The 20,288-nt window shown below is 42.3% G+C and overlaps 2 protein-coding genes across 2 annotated transcripts in view; one reads left to right on the top strand and one right to left on the bottom strand.

Moving 5' to 3' along the window:
- Nucleotides 1-15,818, bottom strand: part of LOC103104874 (uncharacterized) — a 34,442-nt gene extending 18,624 nt beyond the window's left edge. Inside the window, exons 1-2 of the mRNA XM_056800636.1 lie at nucleotides 15,576-15,818; nucleotides 14,169-14,290 (exon numbers count right to left, since the gene is read on the bottom strand). The gene's annotated coding sequence lies outside the window, so the exon portion shown is untranslated. The remainder of the gene's footprint in view (nucleotides 1-14,168; nucleotides 14,291-15,575) is intronic.
- NUAK1 (NUAK family kinase 1) overlaps nucleotides 1-20,288 on the top strand; it is an 82,093-nt gene that overhangs the window by 7,795 nt on the left and 54,010 nt on the right. The window lies entirely within an intron of this gene.

Raw genomic sequence — 20,288 nt, 5'->3', positions numbered from 1 at the left:
GTGAGGATACTATTGAAGTGGGAGGAAGGGGAGTTAACCCCCACAATACTCACATATTTGCCCAGATTATAGAGAACCAGGAAGCTGTGGTATGGATCCAGGGCAATTTGGGCTCACTTTATCCTGGGTCTGGGTCCTTCTGGCTCAATTAATTACAATAATAGTTTTTAGGATTTTTGGTAGGAAGGTCTTGAGCTTCCAAGGAACTTCCTTTCTAGCAGCTTTTATTTTATTTTTTTTTAACTTCTCTTCAGTGCCTAACCCTTTACCTGGGAGTATTAAAATATATTTATAGTAAAAAATTTATTTGAACCTTTGGGCATTGGGGTGATACACCGTACCAATTACAGAACCACATCCAGTGCAGGGGACCTAGGTCCAAATCCTCATTCTCCTTTTCCTCTGAGCTACCTTGGACACTGAACTTTTCTTAGCCTTAGTTTCCTTGATAAAATGAGAGAAGTAGCCTAGATGGCCTTTGAGGTTCCTTCTTGGTCTCTATCAATGATCTTCTCTGTGTTACCTTGAATAAGTCACTTAACTTTCCTGGTCCTCAGTTTTTTCATCTGTAAAATGATTTTGATGGCCTCTAAAGACCCTCTTGGTTCTAAAGGATCTCGAGAAAGCCAAAGTGTAGAATCTGAAATGGAGACCCAGAGTAGCACCAATATGCTGTGGGATGGTGGAGAGAGAATCCCTAGCAGAGGAGCATCAAGGAAGGCTTTATAGAAGTAAATTCAAATTCAAGGTACTCAGTGGGTCCAAAAACCCTCAATTCCATAACTCATGAGCCCCTAGCAATGGTTCATCTTTTTCTTTTTCAGCCAGAGGATGCAACAGATTCAAAGCAGAGGCATTTAATAAGTCATAAGAAAGTTGTAATAGAACATAAACATTGAACATTCCCCTCACCCTGGAGCATATGCTTTCACAAATACCCATACTACCAGTGGAGAGAGTGGGCATGCATTGGGGACACATGGGTCCAAGGCATCATGGTTGTCTCCTAGATGACATTTCCTCTCCTGACTCTTCATGATTGCACAGACTGGCACTCTCTTGCCTCTGTCCCTACAATACTTCAGCCTCTTAGAGTCTCTACTTTGGCCCTGAGCCCACTTCAGGTTCCACCTCCTACAGGAAATCTTTCATGGTCTTGGCTTCCTTCATTCCCAGTTAAAATTCCAACTTTTACAGGGAAGGCTTTCCTGACTAACCTCTCTTTATTCTAGTGTCATCCCTTTGAATAATTTCCTATTTATCCTGCCTATACATTGTTTGTACATATTAGATTATAAGATCCTGGAGGGCAGAAACTGCTTTTTGCCTCTTTTTTGTATGCACATTTATAAAATGGGAATAATAATAGCATCTATATCACAGGGTTATTGTGAAGATCAAATGACATGTTTGTAAAGCACTTTGCAGACCTTAAAGCACCATATAAATGCTAGTTGATAATAGAACAATTGACTTTTTATCCATGTTGTATTTAATTAGGAATTCAGGCCATACCCTAGAAGACCTGGGTTCAAATCCTAAATCTTGTGGTTGTTATTATTATTATTATTATTACTGTTATATGTCAGCTGTGTTTGAAGGAAATTAAGGGGGAGGACAGGTGGTGAATAGAGAACCAGACCTGAGATGGGGAGATCCTGGATTTACATTTGACCTCATATGTTTCCTATCTGTGTGACCCTGAACAAGCCACTTAGCCCCAATTGTCTTACTCTCTTCTACCTTGGAACGCTTACTTAGTTTCAGTTTTTTTTTTTAAACCCTTACCTTATATCTTGGAATCAATACTGTGTCTTGGTTCTGAGGCAAAAGCATGGTAAGGGCTAGGCAATAGGAGTTAAGTGACTTGCCCAGGGTCACCCAGCTAGGAAGTTATCTGAGGCCATATTTGAACCCAGGACCTCCTGTCTCTGGACCTGGCTCTCAATTCACTGAGCACTGCCCCTCTTAGTATCAATTCTAAGACAGCTGATAAAGATTAGAAAAAAAAATTTTTTAAAGAAAGAATTTTTTTTTTACAAGAAAGAAATTCTAAGATTTAGAGATGAAAATGATTAAATTCCAGACATCGGGAAAAGGCACAATGGAGATATGATGTGAGTAGGTCATGATAGACCATAAGCTCTTGGAGGACAGGGAGATTCAACAAAGCAAGTTGTTTTTATAGCCCAGCGCTTAGTACAGCACCTGGCACATAGTAGGCATTTTAACAAATATTTGTGGAATTGCCCTGAATTAAATATGGTTGAAGAAATAAGCCTAGCCTGGGAAATCTGACTGGCTAGAAGACAAAGTCTACAAAGGCAGGGCCACCTCCCAGCTTTTATATTCAGTGACCCCAAGCATTAGAGAGAAGATCAGACAGACCTTCCTTCAGTAGCATTCATTTCCTGTCATTGTTTCCTGTCCTCTGAGGCTCTCCCCAGCAGACATGGTGACCCTCATTTCTTCTACCCACATGAAAGTCTGGAAGCATGTGCGAGCTAGGATGTGTTAAATATCTTCTCTGAAACAGAATGGACTTATCATCGGGTGCTCAGACAATGGGGAACATCCTATGAATTAGGAGGAGATCCTGGGCCATTGAACACCAGGGGGCTGGGCTGGGCTGGGCTGGATGATGCATCACTGTGAATAGAGTCTGGCCATCTTGGTAAAGGATCCTGGCAATTTACCAGGGACGCCAGATGTTTAATTCATGTAGAACCCTGCAGTAACCTTTAAGTGAATGTTAAAGCTAGAGATGGTGGGAGGAGGGGAGAAGGAATGGGGTTGAAGCCTCCATCTATCAGACCCTGTTATCCTCTTCTATAGTTTTTATTGCAGAAAAAATAATAAAATTAAAATTAAAGAAAAGAGCCTTCATTTTCCTGTTGCTTCCAGGAGGCATGTAGGAGGAGTGATCTATAGGTGCAATAGGAGACACTTGAACTCAAATCCTTCCTCTAACTGTGTGACCCTGGGTGAGTCTCTGCACTTCTGTTTTCTTGTCTGCAAAAGGGAGGTGAATCTCCAATCACAAGGTCCTTAGATTCAATTATTGGCAGAGAGGTGGAAAGGGATGGGGGAGATAATTGTCAGGGGTGGAGGATTAGGAGGGGGGAAAGAATCTGCTCTGATGAAATATAAAGCTTTGGTCTGTGTGTCAGTGAATGAGTTCCACAAGTATTTCTTAAGTGCCTACAATCTGGGAGAGAGCATATACATCGTGGATATGCAGAGGAATTCCAAGAGACAAAACCCCTAGCAACCACGGAATCATGAAGGGCCTTCTGGAAGAAGTGGTCCTTGGGATTTGTGGAGAGATTCAGAGAGGCAGAAGTGAGGAAGGGGTGCATTTCAGAGGTGAGGCTTGGAGATGGGAGATGGTTCTATTGTAAAAAGGGCAATGTGACTGAAATGAAGAGTGTGTGAGGGAGAGTAGGGATAAGGGATTAACTTGTGATTTTTTTTTTTACCTGAGGGAACCCCCTGAATTGGGAAACTCCCTCTACCACTTAGGCTAGCATCTCTTATGACTTAAAAGTTGTCTGGGACACCGAGAGGGGCATTTGTCCAGTGTCCCCCAACTTTTTGTTGTGCTCGGTAGTCTGATCCTTTGGAATTCGATTTGGAGTTTTCTTGGCAGAGTTACTGGAATGGTTTGTCTTTTATTTTTCCTCCAGCTTATTTTACAGATGAGGAAACTGAGGCAAACAGGGTAAAGTGGCTTGTCTAGGGCCACACAAAGAGAGGAAGTGTCCAAAGTGGGATTTGAACTCAGGAAGACAAATCTCTCCTGACTCCAAGGCCAGCACTCTCAGTACTATGGTGCCATCTAGTTGCTTGTCACCTAGCTAGTATATGGCAAGGGAAGGAACTGAACCCAGACCTCGTTGCATTTGAGGCTGGTTCTCTATTCACAAGGTTATGCTGCCTCTCACAGAGGGAGAATAATATGCAAGAGGAGCAGAATGTTCATCTGAGCCAGAATTCGGAGGCTTGAAGTGCTAGGCTGGGGAGTTTCTGTTGTACCCAAGTCCCAGATCCTCCCATTGCCCCAGCCTCAGGTTACAGGAGGAGCCATCTTTGTAGGTGTTAGAGATGGAAGCGGAGCCAAGCTTTTCCAATTGCAGTGCATGGAATTTTTCATTATTTACTAAAGAGACAGCTAATCCTCTGACAGCTGCAGATGGAGATTGTCCATCAGCTGCTTGTTGTGCGAGTCTGCCTGGGGTCTCTTCCAGCTCAGGGATTCTACTGGATCCTGAATCCCTGTCAGGTCACTCACTGTTCCCCAGCTGACAGGGAGAACCAGAGCCACTCTTGACTTGCCCAGCTTTGCTTTCCCACAAGCCTAGTGCCTGATATATAGTCAGCACTTAACACTTGCTTTTTGACATCCCACCACATTTTCTATCCTTTTATCTTGACAAGTCCATAGAGGAACTTGAGCTTTTTTTTAACGATGACTAAAGATTATGAATTCATGTGCTTGTTATTTATTTTATTTTTGAGAAAAAGCAAAACTTCTTGTTCCTTCTATCTTGGAATCAATACTAAGTAATAATTTTAAAACAAACACACATAAAAAAAACCCCTTACCTTCCATCTTAGAATGAATACTATGTATTGGTTCCAAGGCAGAGAGAGGAGTGGCAAAGGCTAGGCAATGGGGGTTAAGGGACTTGCCCAGGGTCACACAGCTAGGAAGTATCTGAGAACAGATTTGAACTCAGGACCTCCCATCTCAAGGCTTGGTGCTCTATCCATTGAGCTACCTTGCTGCATACATTTTTTAAATGGGTGCAATTTTAAAAAATGAAAATACTAAATAGTAATTATTAATTTGGGGTCCACAGTTTCAAATTGCTTTCTAGAGTGGCTGGACCAATTAATAGTACAATAAATAGTATACTTGTCTGCCTATTTTCTTTTAATAACATTTGATTCTTTTAGTTTTTCACTTGTCAAACATTTCCTTTTTTTCCCTCCTACTTCTTTTTACCTTCTAAAAAGTTAGAAAAGGAGAGAGAGAGAGAGAGAGAGAGAGAAAGATTTCCTATATTGTATAAGCAGAGAAAAAGAAAACATTCCCTATCGGTCAAATCCAAAAATGTATTTTTTAGTCTGCATTTTAGCTGGTCATCTCTCCATAATTGGAATCATGGTTGATTGTTTACTGAACAGAGTTCTTCAGTTTTTCAAAACTGTTTCCTTTTCTAATTTGTAATAGTGTAATTTTTTTCCTAGTTCTGCCTAACTTGACTCTGCATCATTTGACATTAAGTCTTCCTAGGTTTCTCTGAAACTGACTCCTTCCTCTTTTCTTTCAGCACTAGAGTTTTCTGTTATTTTCATTTTTCCTAATTTGTCCAGCCATTCCATCGATGCACAGCCCCTTAGCTTCCTTTTTTTTTTGCCACCACAAAAAGGACTGCTTTGAAATGTACCTGTTTTTCTATGATTCCTCCATCATTTGTCATTTCTCTTGTTTCATCTTTGCCATTTTGATTGATGGGTGGAAGGTGGACCTTTAGTTGTTTTAATGTACATTTCTAGAAATAGTAATGATTTTAACATTGCTATGGATCACTTGGGTTTCTTCCATAGAGTGGGGCAGCTGGGTGGATCAGTGGATTGAGAGCTAGACTTTGAGACAGGAGCTCCTGGGTTCAAATGTGGCCTCAAACACTTCTTAGCTGTGTGACCTTGGAAAAATCACTTACCCCCATTACTGCTGTTCTGCCTTGGAACCAATACATGCTGTTGATTTTAAGATGGAAGGTAAGGATTAAAAAACCAAAACCATAAAGCAGCCTGTTCCTATCTTTCAACAGTTTATCAGTTGGGAAATGGCTCTTTTACTTATGAATTTGAACCATTTCCTTATATGCCTTTGAATTGAGATGCTTATTAAGAAATCTTTTGTGTGTGTGTGTGAAATGTTTTCATCTTTATTGAAGGTCCCCAAGGTGTTGGTTTGGCCATGTCCAGAGTCCCTGGGTGACATTTTCCCCTGGCTTCAGACACACAGATGATTGGGGTGGCCCCACTGGTGCTAAGAAATCTTGTTGAAAGGATTCTCTTTTCTTCCCAGTTTTAAAGAGAAAGGAAGAGTGCTGATAATAAGAACTCTTAGGAAAGGCTTCTTTGGGTTGGGAGGGAACTGATGAATTGAACCAGGGATTCCAAAAGGTGCAATGCATTCCAGGTATGGGGGACAGTGTGCAAAAACATGGAGGTGGGAAATGGAATACCAAGTCTGGGCAACAGCATGACTTCCGGAGGAAGCTAAAAACAGCATTTCCCATTTGGTGTGCTCCAGGCACAGACATCCCTATGTGTGTGACACTGATGATGCATTTGCTGAATTTTTTTCTCCCATTAGCTTATCGCCCCCAGCCCCCAGTTTCACCAGCGGAAGGAATGAGCTGTGTGGGCGGGCAGATGGGCAGCTAGTGGCTGAAATTTGGAAGTGCAGAGGCCTGGAAGGATGCATGCACTCAGCACTTGGCCTGGCCTGAGCATCAGCTGGAGCTGCTGACTTTTTAGGCAGTGCCTGAGGAAAATGTAGGCTGTTTGGACAGTGGCCCCGGGAGATTCTGTGATGTTCCGTTTAAACTTAAAATCCCAAAGGCCTATCAAGGCATGATTGGAATAACTGGGTTCCATGTAGAATTCTAATTTTTTCTGTACTGAACATGGCAGCAAGGGGAGATTCATTCATCAAGTGACTTGGCCAAGGGCATTCCACGGGTTGGTAGAGATGTCAAGATCCCAGACGTGGAGCTTTGAAGGGTTCTTAGGAGGCATTGAATCCAATCTCTTTATTTTGCAGATGGGAAACTGAAGCCCAGGGAGTTCAGTGGTTTGGCTATGGCGGGACAAATATTGATAGGCTTCAACCCAAGTCCTCTCTCTTTAGAAATAGTATTTTTTCCAATGTATCTTTTCATTTAGGGTGAGTGACTGTGGATAGAGTTCAGGCCTCATCTTCCTGAGTTCAAATCTAGCCTCAGACAATACTAGATGTGTGACCCTGGACAAGTCACTTACCCCTGTTTGCCTCAGTTTCCTCAACTGTAAAGTGAGCTGGAGAAGGAAATGGCAAAACACTTCAGGATCTTTGCTAAGAAAACCCCAAATGGGGTCATGAAGAATCAGACAAACATCCTTTCATTATCTGGTCTTAAGATTTCTGTATTTCCCCTTGGATGAGGTTATTGACAAGGGTAACTGGACTGCCCTGGGAAGAGGCTTTTCACTGACTACCCCATATTAGGGAATGAATTGCAGGAGAAACCATATGGACTCTCCCAAATGATTGTGGTCATTTAAATGCATGGCCTGGAGGCACTCTAAAAGGCATATTATCTCTCTTCCTGCAGTAATTAAGATGTAACATCCCTCTGGAATTCTGGGGCAGGAAATGCTTCACTAGAAAGAAGCCACTCAGACACCCATCTTCTCTCCTCTGAGATTCTCACAAATCCTTTTTCCTATTTAAGTCAATAGAGGAAAATCATAGCAAATAGTGCACATCTCTCCCTCCCTCCCTCCCTCTCCAAATTCCTTTTGGTCTCAGAATGAGGCCTAATTGTACGAGCTGTTTGGATTAGCTACCCGATTTCCAGTGGCATTTGGAATGGTTGCCTTTGGCCTCAGATAGATCCTTAGGTTGGTTTGGCATTTAGTGCCCAGACCCATCCTGGGATGGATACCGGGCATCAAGGGGGGCGGATGGGACTGAGAGAAGACCCCTGTGCATTTGAATCCTTGGGTGGAGGGGAGCTTATTTTGGAGTCACATCTTCGCCCCAGGCTGGGGAGAGTTACATACCAGTTGGAAACACTAATGGCTTATAAAAATACCAGCTCAAAATAAAACACCATTATCTGTCCCTGTTGTTTCAGTTCTTTGAGGAGGAGTTGGGGGGGGGGGGAGAGGGAGGAGGTACAGGATAGTTCATTGCCATGGTGGAAATTGGTAAATTCCACATTCGATTTTTGATCCTCTCTTCTTCTTGATTGACTAGCAAGTATTCATTTATTTAATGCTTATTGTGTGCCAGTTGGCACTTCCTTCTACTGTAATAAGGGACTGGGTCATTCCCAGGGTCTTATAGGAGGTCTCCTACAGATCTTATCTCTTCTCAGTCTCCCTTGCTGACTCATCATCCATTTATATAATTTTAAAATCAGCGGGGGTGGGGGGGGGAGTCAGTGGAAGGTACAGCTGGGTAGCACAGTGGATAGAAAGCCAGGATTGGAGTTGGGAGGACTTGGGTTCAAATTTGATCTAAGATGCTTCCAAGCTGTATGATTCTGAACAAGTCACTTGACCCCAGTTGCTTAGCCTTTTTCCCTTTCCATGCTACAGTTATTAGGACAGAAAGTAAGGGTTTTTTAAAAAAAAATCAGTGGAGAATTCATAGTAAATATTGTGTATCCATTACTTTCTTCCCTCTTCTTGAAATTCCATCTGATTTCTGTTTGGTCCTAAAATGAGGCTTAATTGTATGAGTTGTTTGGATTAGATACCAATTTTCCTGTAGCATTTGAAGGGTTGCCTTTGTATTTATATGCTGAGTTCAGTAGATCCTTAGATTGATTTGGTCTGGTAACTCAGTGGGATGGCCCAATCCTTATTACTACTGTTCAGGTACCACCATCCTAGTTACCCTAGTAAGGCTTTCAACCTAGGTGTCACGCTTGACTCCTCATCATTCCTTTATAGCCAATCTGTTACCAAGGCCTGTCAATTTTACCTTCATGACATCTCATTTCTATGGCCCTCCTGACACTGCCTCCACCCTGGTGTTGGTCCTCATCACCTCACATCTAGACTATTGCAATAGCTGATGCCTATTGCAAACTAAATAGGTTTGCCTGCTTTAAGTTCCTCCCTCCTTCTCTTCCTTCCTTTTCTCCCTTCCTCCCTCCCTCCCTTCTTTCCTTTCTTTTTTCTCTCTCTTCCTTCCTCCCTTCCTTCCTTCTTTTTCTCTCTTCCTTCTATCCTCTTTCTTCCTCCCTTCTCCCCCTTCATTCCTTCCTTTTCTCCCTTCCTTCCTTCCTTCCTTCCTTCCTTCCTTCCTTCCTTCCTTCCTTCCTTCCTTCCTTCCTTCCTTCCTTCCTTCCTTCCTTCCTTCCTTCCTTCCTTCCTTCCTTCCTTCCTTCCTTCCTTCCTTCCTTCCTTCCTTCCTTCCTTCCTTCCCTTCCTTTTCTTCCCCCCTTCCTTTTTTGTCACCTGTAATACACTCCCTTCTCACTTATATTGCATAGAATCTGTCTTCAACACACCCCTCATGTGCCACCTTTTGCATGAATCAGAGTCAGGGTGGGGATAGCGGGTGGAATACTGAACTCAGGGTCAGTAAGACTTGGATTCAAATGTTTTTCCTCACATTCAGTAACTGCATGGCCACAACGAGGCCCCTTAAGCTAAGTCTCCATTTCCGGGGTGGGGGGGTGGGGGGTTGGATGTGATGGCCGCCGGTCCCGCTTCTCCCTCGGGATGAGCGAGCTGCTCCCAACTAGGTAAGCCCTCCTTTTCACCCTAAGGATCTGGAGAGTTCAGGTGAAAGTATTAACCTTGGCCGGGGCTCTCCTGGGCATCTTCGGCCCTTTTGTTTCAGCCCGGGCTGGCTTAGCCTGGGGATGGGCGGGAGATGCACTTGAAAGCTGTCTGCTATTGTCTGCAGCCTGGCTTACTTTCGCTGGCCCGCCCCCTCATAAAAGCTGCATAAATCACGGAAAGCGCTCTCTCCTTTGCCTTCTCATCTTTCCCTCAGATGGGCGCACGCACACACGCACGCATGCATCCCCGCTGGAGTGGGCTTGCATTCAGATGGCCGCTCCAGGATACTTTAGCTGAACCGTACAAGCCCATTAAGCCAATGTAATGGCTTTCTGGAAAGCAGGGCAGGGTGTTTCCAAGCGCAGAGAACATCTGGGGAGGATTGGTATTTGGGTGGACGGCAACATCAGAAGGCGGGCGGCTTTCCTGAGCTGGGCTGTGGCTGCGGCTGCTGGCGGTGGCCGTGCTCTTGTTAGGGGATGCTTCGTTTGAAGTATTGCCATGGAACGGGGGCCAGCCGCTCCCCTGGCATCCCCATTGCTCAGCCAAGGCTGGACACTCTGGGGTTACCTGAACCAGTCTTCCTGGTGGCGGGGACTGAAGAGATGTCAGCTCCTCCCTCTCTCCCCCTTTCTTTGCACGAGCGGTGCTCATGGTCCTCCGGTGCTCCCGGCTCGCAGTGCCCTGCCTCCTGGGCTTCCTTCTCCTCTAAACAAAACCGGAACTAAACACCCAACACCTTGGTTTAGTTGGCCTTTATTTTATTTTGTCTTCCCTTCCTTTGCACTTGTGGTTTCCCCTGCTAGGTTGGAATCTCCTCGAGGGCAGGGACTGCTTTATTCTTGTCTTTGTAACAGTCTACAATGTAGTAGGCATTTAACAAATGTTTCCAATGGAAGGAAAGTTGTCCCCAGTCCCAGGGGTGAGGAGCTCTCTGGCAGGCTTCTCAGAATCATACTTACAAATGTATAAAATAAAATGCATAGAATTACAAAGGAAGTCAATACCATTATCAAGATATTCTTTTAAAATTTGCTCAGACACTTCCTCACTGTGAGACCCTGGACAAGTCACTTAACCTCCATTGCCTAGCCCTTACCACTCTTCTGCCTTGGAACGGGTTCACAGTGTTGATTCCAAGAAGGTAAGGGTTTAAAAAGAATAAAAAAAAAACCAAAAACAAATTGATAAGTCCCTAGGTTTAAGAACCTGCTCTGGATCCTAAGGGACTTCATGTCTCTTGGCCTTGGTTTCCTTATCTGTTCTAGGACTAGTTGGTTTCTGAGGTCCCTGCCTGCCTAGAGCTCTGATCTTACCCGTACTAAGCTTGGATCTTTTATTTGGTGGGCAGAGCATCCGAGGGAGAGAGACAGACTTTATGGGCTGAGTGTGCACCAGGGGGAAGGCTTCTGCTTGCTTGCTATCTCCAGTGAGTCTCAAGGCTTACCCAGTGCTGCTTCAGGACTAAATAAAAAGCCTCCCTTTTGCTGGAGGCTCACTTCTTGCTGATCTTCACGCCCAGGCAGACTCGCATACTTTTGCCCAGCCTGAATGCTGTAAATCAAGGGGGCTCTGCTCATAAAAAGGCAGTGCTGAAAGAAATCAGCCTTAGATTCCAGGGAGTGTACAGTGCCGAGACACCAGATCATGTACTTGGAGAAGGAGAGGTCATCTAGTTCAACTCCTTTATCTCCTTCTGAGACTCAAACGGGAAGCAACTTGTTCCAGGTCTCACTGGTAGTAAATGGCAGAGGCTGGAAGGGGCCTTCGAGATCAGAAGTCCAAATTGCAGATAGAAGACTTAGGGGCCCAGAAAGAGGAAGGGACTTGCCCAAGAACACAAAGGAAGCTTGTGGTAGGACACATCCCAGAACCTAGTTTGTCTGACCTTTTCCACTCAGTCACTTAATACCTGCGTGTCTTTTTGTTAGTCACTTAATCTTTCTGGGTCTCCATTTTGCCCTCTGTAAATTGAGGGAGTGGACGAGAAAGCCAAGGGAGGATCCTTTGAACTCTAGATTCCATGAATGACCCTATCAAGAGATCAATCTGTAGGTTTTTCTACAGATTTTTCTCTTGGCTAACTAAAGTAAAGTTCTTATTTAAAGATAGACCATGAGTTGTTGATTGCAATCTTTGAATTTTCTCCATGCTTCCCCATTTTGGATGTCAAAACCAGACCGACCAGTATCAGGTTAAATAAAAAAGGAAGTTTGATTGATTCCCTTTCCCCCCTCTATTAGAGTCCCCTACGCCAACAGAGCTCCCCCTCAAAACAAAGAAAAATAATTAGGCAAAGGTAACTGTGACTACACCTTAGTGTGTATGCAACTTCCACCCAAAGAGCCATCTCCTTGTTTTTTGAGACCAGGATTTCAGACCGGTTGGGGGTTCTGTCTGAAAGCATCTCCATTCCTAGCTTGGGTCTGGTGTCTCACTAGTCCTGTGTTCTTGAGGCCGGTGAGGCCAGTTAGTTCAGTTATAGTATGAACCTGGTATAGTACTAAGTTTGGGGGTACAAAGGAAGCAGAAAGATAATCCTTATCCGTAAAGAAGGGGCTTACACTCTGATGGCAGAGAAAACATACAAAACAAGACAGATATAGGATAAATTGGAGCTAACAGAGGGAAGGAAACTAGCATTTGGAGGGATGGAGAAAGACTTCCTTATAGAAAGAAGGTGGGATTTTGGCTGCGATGTAAAGGAAGGCAGAGATGAAGAAAAAACTTCCAGCAATGAAAGACAGCTAGAGAAAATGCCTGGAGTCAAGAGATGAGTGTCAGCCAGGTGGCAGTGGATAGAGTACTAGACTTGGAATCAGAAAGTCCTGACTTCAAATCTGGCCTGAGACATTTACTAGCTTTGACCTGTGAGCAAGTCATTTAGTTGGCTTGCCTTAATTTCCCCATTTGTAAAATTGGGATAATAATAGTATCTAGCTCACAAGATTGTTGCAAGGATCAAATGAGATATTATTGTAAGGTGCTTCGCAAAGTGCCTGACACAAAGGCGAACACCACATAAATGTTAGCTGTTATTCTCTTTTGGGAGCAAGGAGGCCAGTTTTACTGGATCACAGAGAATATGGAGGGAAGTTACCTGCAGGGAAAGGTAGGGAGAGGCCAGGACGTAAAAGCTTGAAAAGCCAAACAGGATTTTCAGTTGATCCTGGAGGAGATAGGGAACTATTGGAATTTTCTGAATGGGGCATGACAGGGTTCAGACCTGTGCTTCAGAAAGATCATTCTGATAGCTGAACAGAGGATGGGCTAGAGTGGGAGGAGACTTAGACTTAATGTGCCTTCAGAATGCAGTTAATATTTAAAGAAATGTTCCCAATGAATTAAACATGCGGATAAAAACGTTCCAGCAATGTGTCTGTTCATGTGAGCTGCTGTCAAATGGGGCTTTGGAAAGAAGCAGAGAATTTTGATGGAAAACAACATCCTGGGTGTGTCAGACTTGGAAGAATGCTGCCCTACCTTTCTTTGGAGACAGGACATCGGTTTATCAGGTTGCCAAACAAAATAAGATTTGGAAAGAGGTTTATGACTATCTGTCACTCTCCATCTTTGCTTATTATTGGTGGAATAGAGGATATTTGAGCATTGGATAGGGTCTAGTCAGAGGACTTGGGTTCTATATCTAGGATACTTAGATGTGTGGTGGCATCTGTTGCAACATGGTGAAAAGAGACCAGGGCTCTGAGTTCAAATTATGCTGTTTCTTTTACTCACTAACTGTGTGACCTTGGTGTAAATCACTTCAAAACTCTGGCTTACTTCTCCATCTGTAGAATGAGGGTGTCCGATTAGATGAGCCTTCTGAGGTCCCTTTCAGTCCTAAATCTATGATTCTAAATCATACCTTCTTTGGGCCTCAGTTTCCTCTCTTGTAAAATGAGTGGGTTGGGCTAAAGGAGGTCTAAGGTTTCATTTAGATTCCAATCTGTTAGCCTAAAGTTTCTTCCCCTCTCTTAAGCTGAAATTTCATAAACTCATAGATGTATATACGTAGTAAATGACGGAAGCAGGATTTCAACACTGGTCACCAACGCCAACACTAGTGCTCTTTCTGGAGTACCTTCCCACTTCTCTGTGAAAGGAGAGGGCTGGGTATTATGGAAGATATCCTTACTGCTTTTCACCTTGGAAGATCCTTCTATTCCTGATTCCTTTTTTCCCCCCAATTGGGGGACTTCCTGGAACTGTCATTTTAAAGCTGTATCCAGGGTAACCATCATCATTTCTCTCCTGACTCTCAAAAGTCCTCCCTGGTACCCTTTTCTCTTCCCACCTGGCTTCATCTCCCTTTTACATATCCCCTTCCTCCATTAGAATTCAAACTTCTTGAAGGCAAGACTATCTTTCTTTTTTGCTTGTATTTTTACTTAGTGCTTGGCAAATAGTAAATACTCAATCTGTGCTTCCTGGATAATCTCCAAGGAAGGTTCTTTTCATCAATTTATAAATCTAAGGTCTTAATTCACTTTATTCTTTCTGGGCCTCATTTTTCCCCTTTTGTAAAATGAGGGAAATGGGTTAGATGATCTCTAAAGACCTCTCCAGCTCTAAATCCTAGGACTCACCTTTTCTGGAAGGAAAGCTTCCTCAAAAATCTTTTCCAGGGTAGATGCAGGACCAGGTTCTGGGACATTAAACTTGTCTCTCTGCCACGTGTACACTGGCTTCATTTCTCTGTGCTTGCAGGCTGATAGATAAAAGTTGTGTAAGCTTGGGCTCTTCCAAGCCACGACATAAAAACAGACAGAACAATCAAACGCTACCCGTTTTGTTCCTCCAGTTTACATGTAACCTTAGCCCTGTGTTGTTCCAGGAAAATTGTAACCTGGAAGGAAAGTGACTTGACTTGTCTTCTGCAGAAATTCCAATCGGATATTACATTTGGCTTTGGACAGGGGGGGAAGGCTGAAGTAAGCAGCTGTTTGGCAACTGGAGAAGAGAAATGCACTTGAGATTGCCTCATTTTTATGCTCTGCTGCTGGCCTTCATAGCCACATCTTAAGTTGAATTAGGGGAATTTCTCATGTTGGCCTTTGTGTTAACCCACAGTAATGGCAATATGGAGCCAGGAGACTCACAGAGACCAGTTAATGTATGACTCAAACATTATACCTGCTGAATAAAAGCCTACACTCTTCCCAAGGAAGCTTTCTTTTGGGGTATGTTCCGCCCAGACTGGGTGCAACTCTGCCTCACTTAAATCCAATTTACCTGCATGTCAGGACATCACCCTGTGATGTCATTTGGGTCCTCTGAAAATGAAGGCTGAACAACAACAATGTTCAGATTGCATTGCCTACTTAAGTTAAAAAAAAAATTATTGATATCTTTAGTTTTTACATCACTTTGGTTTCCAAAGAGACACTTCCTTCCCTCCCTACTAATTGAGCCATCCTCTGTATTAGGATCAAAAGGCAAGAAAAATAAAAGCAATTGAGCAAAATTAATAAATATATCAACCAAATCTGACAGTAGTTGCAGGGTATTGTACCCATAATCCCTCATTTCTCCAAAGCAGAGCAGAGGTATGCTGTCTTATTTCTCCAAGTTTCTATTATTCTTTCTATTTACATTTTTGTCTTGTGCATGTTATGTGTCAGAGGTGGGACTTGAACCATCAACTTTAAGGCTATCAGCTTTATTGTGCTATGTGTCTAAGACACACACACACACACACACACACACTCAATTTCACAGAATACTTTCCTCACATCAGTCCTATGAGGTAAGTAGTACAAGAAGTATTATTGCCACTTAACAGATGAGAAAGTTGAGACTTACAAAGATTAAATGGCTTGTTTATGGTCAGCATGAACCTAATAAGTGGCAGAAAAAGAGTCTGAACACAGACAAATCCAGCATTATTTTTCCCCACTACCTCGTGCTTCTCTCCATAGAATCACTTCTTCTCCATCCCACCATAGCTATATACAGAGACTCTAGTTGTACCCTGGCTCTCTCCATCCACTCACTTCTGAGTAAACTTGTCTGTTCATGAACTCTGAAATCTCTTTATCTGATGACAATCTTCTTCTGCATTTCAACTCCAAAATCTTTGCCACGTATTCCCTCTCCTCTCTTCTCCTTGATAATAAAGACCCTCTTCCGTGCTCTCTGTGGTTCTCCTTAGAACCTTTCTGACCACTCTTTGTCAGTTCATTTAGGTCACAGTTGATGATTATGAGGCGCTGTCCCCTCCATCGCCATGGCTCTGGCCCAGGCTGTCTTTTCTTTTTCTATATAACTTAGTGATCTCACCAGCTCCCATGGATTCAAGGAGCGTCTCTATGCTGATGATTCTTAGCTCTATTTTCCCAGCCCTCATTTCTCTTTTCATCTCCAACCTTGGATCTCCAACTGCCTATTAGATGTTTTGAACAGCATATTTTGTAGATATCTTCAATTAGATGCCTCATAGACACCTTAAACTTCCCAAGTCCAAAATGGAACTTTTATCCTTGACTCCTCACTAGCTCACTCTCCATATCCAATCATTTGCCACATCCTGTCAATTTTAGTTTTAGAATTTCTCTTGATATGTCCCCTTCTCTCCCCTGACCCTGCCACCACTAGTCAGTGGAAGCCCTCATTACCTCATCACTGGATTATTGCAATTATTGGTGTGTCTGCCTGCCTCAAGTCTTTTCCCACTCCAGTTCATTTTCCCTTCAGCTGTCAAATTGAGCTATTTATTGCCTCCAGGATCAAATGCAAGATCCTCTATTTGGACTTTTAAAGTCTATATAACCCAAATCTTTACTTCCTAGCTGTATGACCCTGGGCAAGTCACTTAACTCTAATTTCCTAGCCCATGTCACTCTTCTGTCTTAGAACAGACACTAAGACCGATGGTAAGGGTTTAAAATTTTAAAAAAAGTCCATATAACCTGATTTCTTTCTATTGGTCCAGGTTTTTCCCATCTGATTTGATTTAACTTCATTCTGCTGCCTAGAGGAAACTCATTCCAGGCTTAGCAATGCCTGGCACATCACAAACCATTTATTTTTATTTAAAAAAAATCCTTACTGTAGCTATGTGTTGGCTGCAAGGCAGAAGAGCAGTAAAGGCTAGGCAATGGGCTTTAAGTGACATGCCCAGGGTCATCCAACTAGGAAATGTCTGAGGTCAAATTTGAACCCAGGACCTCCTACCTGTATGTTTGGCTCTCAGTCCACTGAGCCGTCTAGCTGCCCTCTCACAAACCATTTATATTGTTGGTTGGTTGATCCAATCCCTTCTTCTGGCCATCATGAGGTTACTAATCAAATGTATTATAGTGTAGAGAAAAAAACTAACTAGTACTAAGCTGTTTCTGTGTCCTGAAGGATTGCTGAATGCTGTCAGCATCCCCTAAATCTATATTCTGGAGCAAAGCCCTGTTTTCCAGTCTTGGTTTTTTTTTTTTGCTTTATTTTTGGATGGTATTCAGGCACCATCTAGCATTAGCCTTCTAATAGATTTCCTCAGAAATTTAGTTTTGGCCTTTGCCAAAGCTGTCAAAACTCAGACCTGAAAGAGAAAATGCAGAGGAAAAGGACACAATTCCCTACTATCCCATAGTTCCTCATGCCTTCTCTAGTGGAACCTCTCTTTACAATATTAGGCTCCCATTTTTAGCTCAATCCTTGAAGGATGAGTAGAGGGAAGGCAATAAATCTTCATGTTCTTGTTGATAACTCTTTGAGAATCCAAGCTACTTCAACCTCTTCAAATACAATCAGAAAAAAGTGTCTCTGGGCAATAGGACCACAGAAGAATTAGTCAGTCAGGCTTTCCACCTCTCTCTCTTAACCCTTACAACAAAAATATTTTGTGGATGTAGTTTGTCTTTTTCTGAAATGGCCCATCTCCATATTTTACCCTTCCTGGTTGCAAAGAAAAAAATTAAAAAAGACGTAATACTGTACTGCAACTCTCTCATTCTCTCTGTACACACACACACACCCCTACCATTCTGCCCTAATAGTGCTCCACCTTTCTGTTCATATCTGTTCTCAGGGACTATCATTGGTTTTTCAATTTCTTAGTTCATCTTGCTATTAGTGATTTTTTTTTTCATTTACATTGTTGTAGCCCCTGAGAGGCAGCTACGTGGCTCAGTAGATAGAGCTATGGCTCTGGAGTTAGGAAGATGAGTTCAAATCCAGCCTCAGACATTTACTAGTTTAGTGTCCCTGGTCAAGTCACTTAATTTCTGTTTACCTTAATCTACTGGAGAAAGGAAATGGCAAACCACTCCAGTATAGTCCACTGGGTCACAAAGAGTCAGACACAAGAGAACAAGAACAAAAACAACAGTTTCTGAATGTATTATTTTTCTATATCTGCTTATTTTTGTCTATATCAGTATATACAAATCTCTCTTTGCATCTAGGAATTCTCATACTTGTTACTTCTTATTTTAAATTAATATTCAATTATATTCAGAAGTGCCAAACTCAGAGTCTGTAGGAGATTAAAATGTAATGGAGAAATGTTTAATGTAATAAATAAAAATACAATTCAACATAGATAATGTTAATTTATGGTTTTCTAAATAAATATGTAGCACAATTTGAATTTGACACCACTTTGGTAACTGAGTAAGCCTTTCCTCAATGCATAGGCACCCACTTTGTTCTCAGTTCTTTGTTTTCAACAAGATTTCCCCTGTGAATATTTCAGCACATGTATTTATGTCTTTGATCCCCTTGGGTTATGTGCTAGAAGTCCAAAGTGTCAATTGTCATGAATGGATCTAAAACATCTTTTATATGATATTTTGGGAAGCAGAAAACTTATGGCTTAATCTGTCCTTCCATTTTTTCTTCTTCTTTTGATAAGCTATACAGAGTTGGTGATGAAAGGGTAAAACCTATAAACTTTTAAAGTGCTGTATAAATGTGGGCTATAATTATGACCATTACATTAGTAATTGTCTGAATATGTTGACTTCTTTAAAGGGAAAACAACTCCCTGAAGGTATTTCCCTTTTACCTTTCCTACTATTGCCATGGGTGGAACCATCCCCTGCCCAGTCTACACCCTCCTCCATCCCAACCCTCTGGGGATTGGGGCTTTGTTGTCCTGGCTCTCAGATAGATTTGCTTCCAGAAAAGGTCCAAAGGAGATGAAAAGGTCTCATGAGCCCCATGGTGGAGTTCCCTGAACCCCTTGAGGATGTACCACATTATGGCTTGCTCCCAGGAAAGTGATTTTAAAGAAGCCTGCCTGTAATAGACTTGCCTTGACAATGGATCCCAGTCACTTGTCAATGGTTAATTTTTAGGTCATGAGTTTATTGAACTAGAAGACCTCTGAGATCCTTTCTAGCTCTAGATCAATGACTCTTTCAAAGGGTCACCCTTTCCCCTTACTAATGGCTCTAACTCTTAGGAAGTTTTTCCTCCCATTAAGCCTAAATTGACCTGTTTGCAACTTCTGCTTATAGTTCCTGGTTGCATTCTCTGAAGCCAAGCAGGACAAGGCTCCTGAGACATCCCTCTTCCTAAGTCACTCCTGTATGGTGGAGCCACTGCTGCTTAGTCTTGGACAAAGCCAGGAGCCCAACTTAGATTGGCTTCTAGTGTAATTTTCCTTTCTTTGTGAAGAGTGATCTCCAGACTCTTCTCTCTCTAACTTCCCCCTCCCCAATATCTAGAAAGATCTTGACAGTTTATGTAGTTCATGGCCTGTTCTAAAACATACAATATGAATGGCCAGGAAACTGCCAACTCAGGTTTCCTGGGATTAAATAAAAGTGTATGTCTTCACTTATCTGAAATACTGATAAGGTAGAAACAAGTTTTCTTGCAGAGATTCCTAGAATCCCTGAATCTTAACAGATATGAGAGACAGGTTAATCCAAGTCCTCCTTTGTTGCATTCCTGAGGAGTGCTCAAAGACCTGGAGATGGGCAGCTCTCTACTTCTTCAGATAGCCTTTTCATCTTCAGATGTCTTTGAGATATTTATCTTTAGATAATTCTAATTCTTAGGAAAGATTTTTGGTTATATTGAGCTGGGTTTTCATATAAACAAAAGTGATGCAATTAGAATGGAAACAACAAATTGGAAAAAAAAATGTATAGCAAGTATCTCTGCAAAGGCCTTATTTCTCAAATATATAGAGAACTAGGTCAAATTTATAAGAACACAAAACAATCCCCAATTGAGAACTAGTTGAAGGATATGAAGAGGCAGTTCTCAGAGGAAGAAATGAAAACTATCTATGGTCATATGAAACAATACTTCAAACCCCTATTGATTAGAGAAATGCAAATTAAAATAATCTTGAGATACCACCCCACATCTATTAGATTGGCTAATATAACCAAAAGGAAAATGACAAATGTTGGAGGGGATGTGGGCAAATGGGATACTAATACATTGTTGGTGGAATTGTAACTGGTATAGCAATCCTTTTAAAAAAAAGATTTATTTATTTAAAAGTATTTTTCCATGGTTACATGATTCCAGTTCTATCCCTCTCCTTTTCTCTCCCCTTTCCCGGTGCCAACAAACAATTCCACTACGTTATACATGTATTATCATTCAAAGCCCATTTCCATATTATCCATTTTTAATAGAGTAATCCTTTAAAAACCAAGACTCCAAGTTTGGGTATAGCCATTTTGAAGAGCAATATGGAACCATATCCAAAGGGCCACAAAAATACACCCCTACTGGGTCTCTCTATACCAAAG

The sequence above is a fragment of the Monodelphis domestica genome, chromosome 5 (assembly GCF_027887165.1).
Source record: "Monodelphis domestica isolate mMonDom1 chromosome 5, mMonDom1.pri, whole genome shotgun sequence".
In the NCBI taxonomy this organism is placed as follows: Eukaryota; Metazoa; Chordata; class Mammalia; order Didelphimorphia; family Didelphidae; genus Monodelphis; species Monodelphis domestica.
Note: the sequence above shows the minus strand (reverse complement) of the source record. Positions and strands in the feature narration are given on the sequence as shown.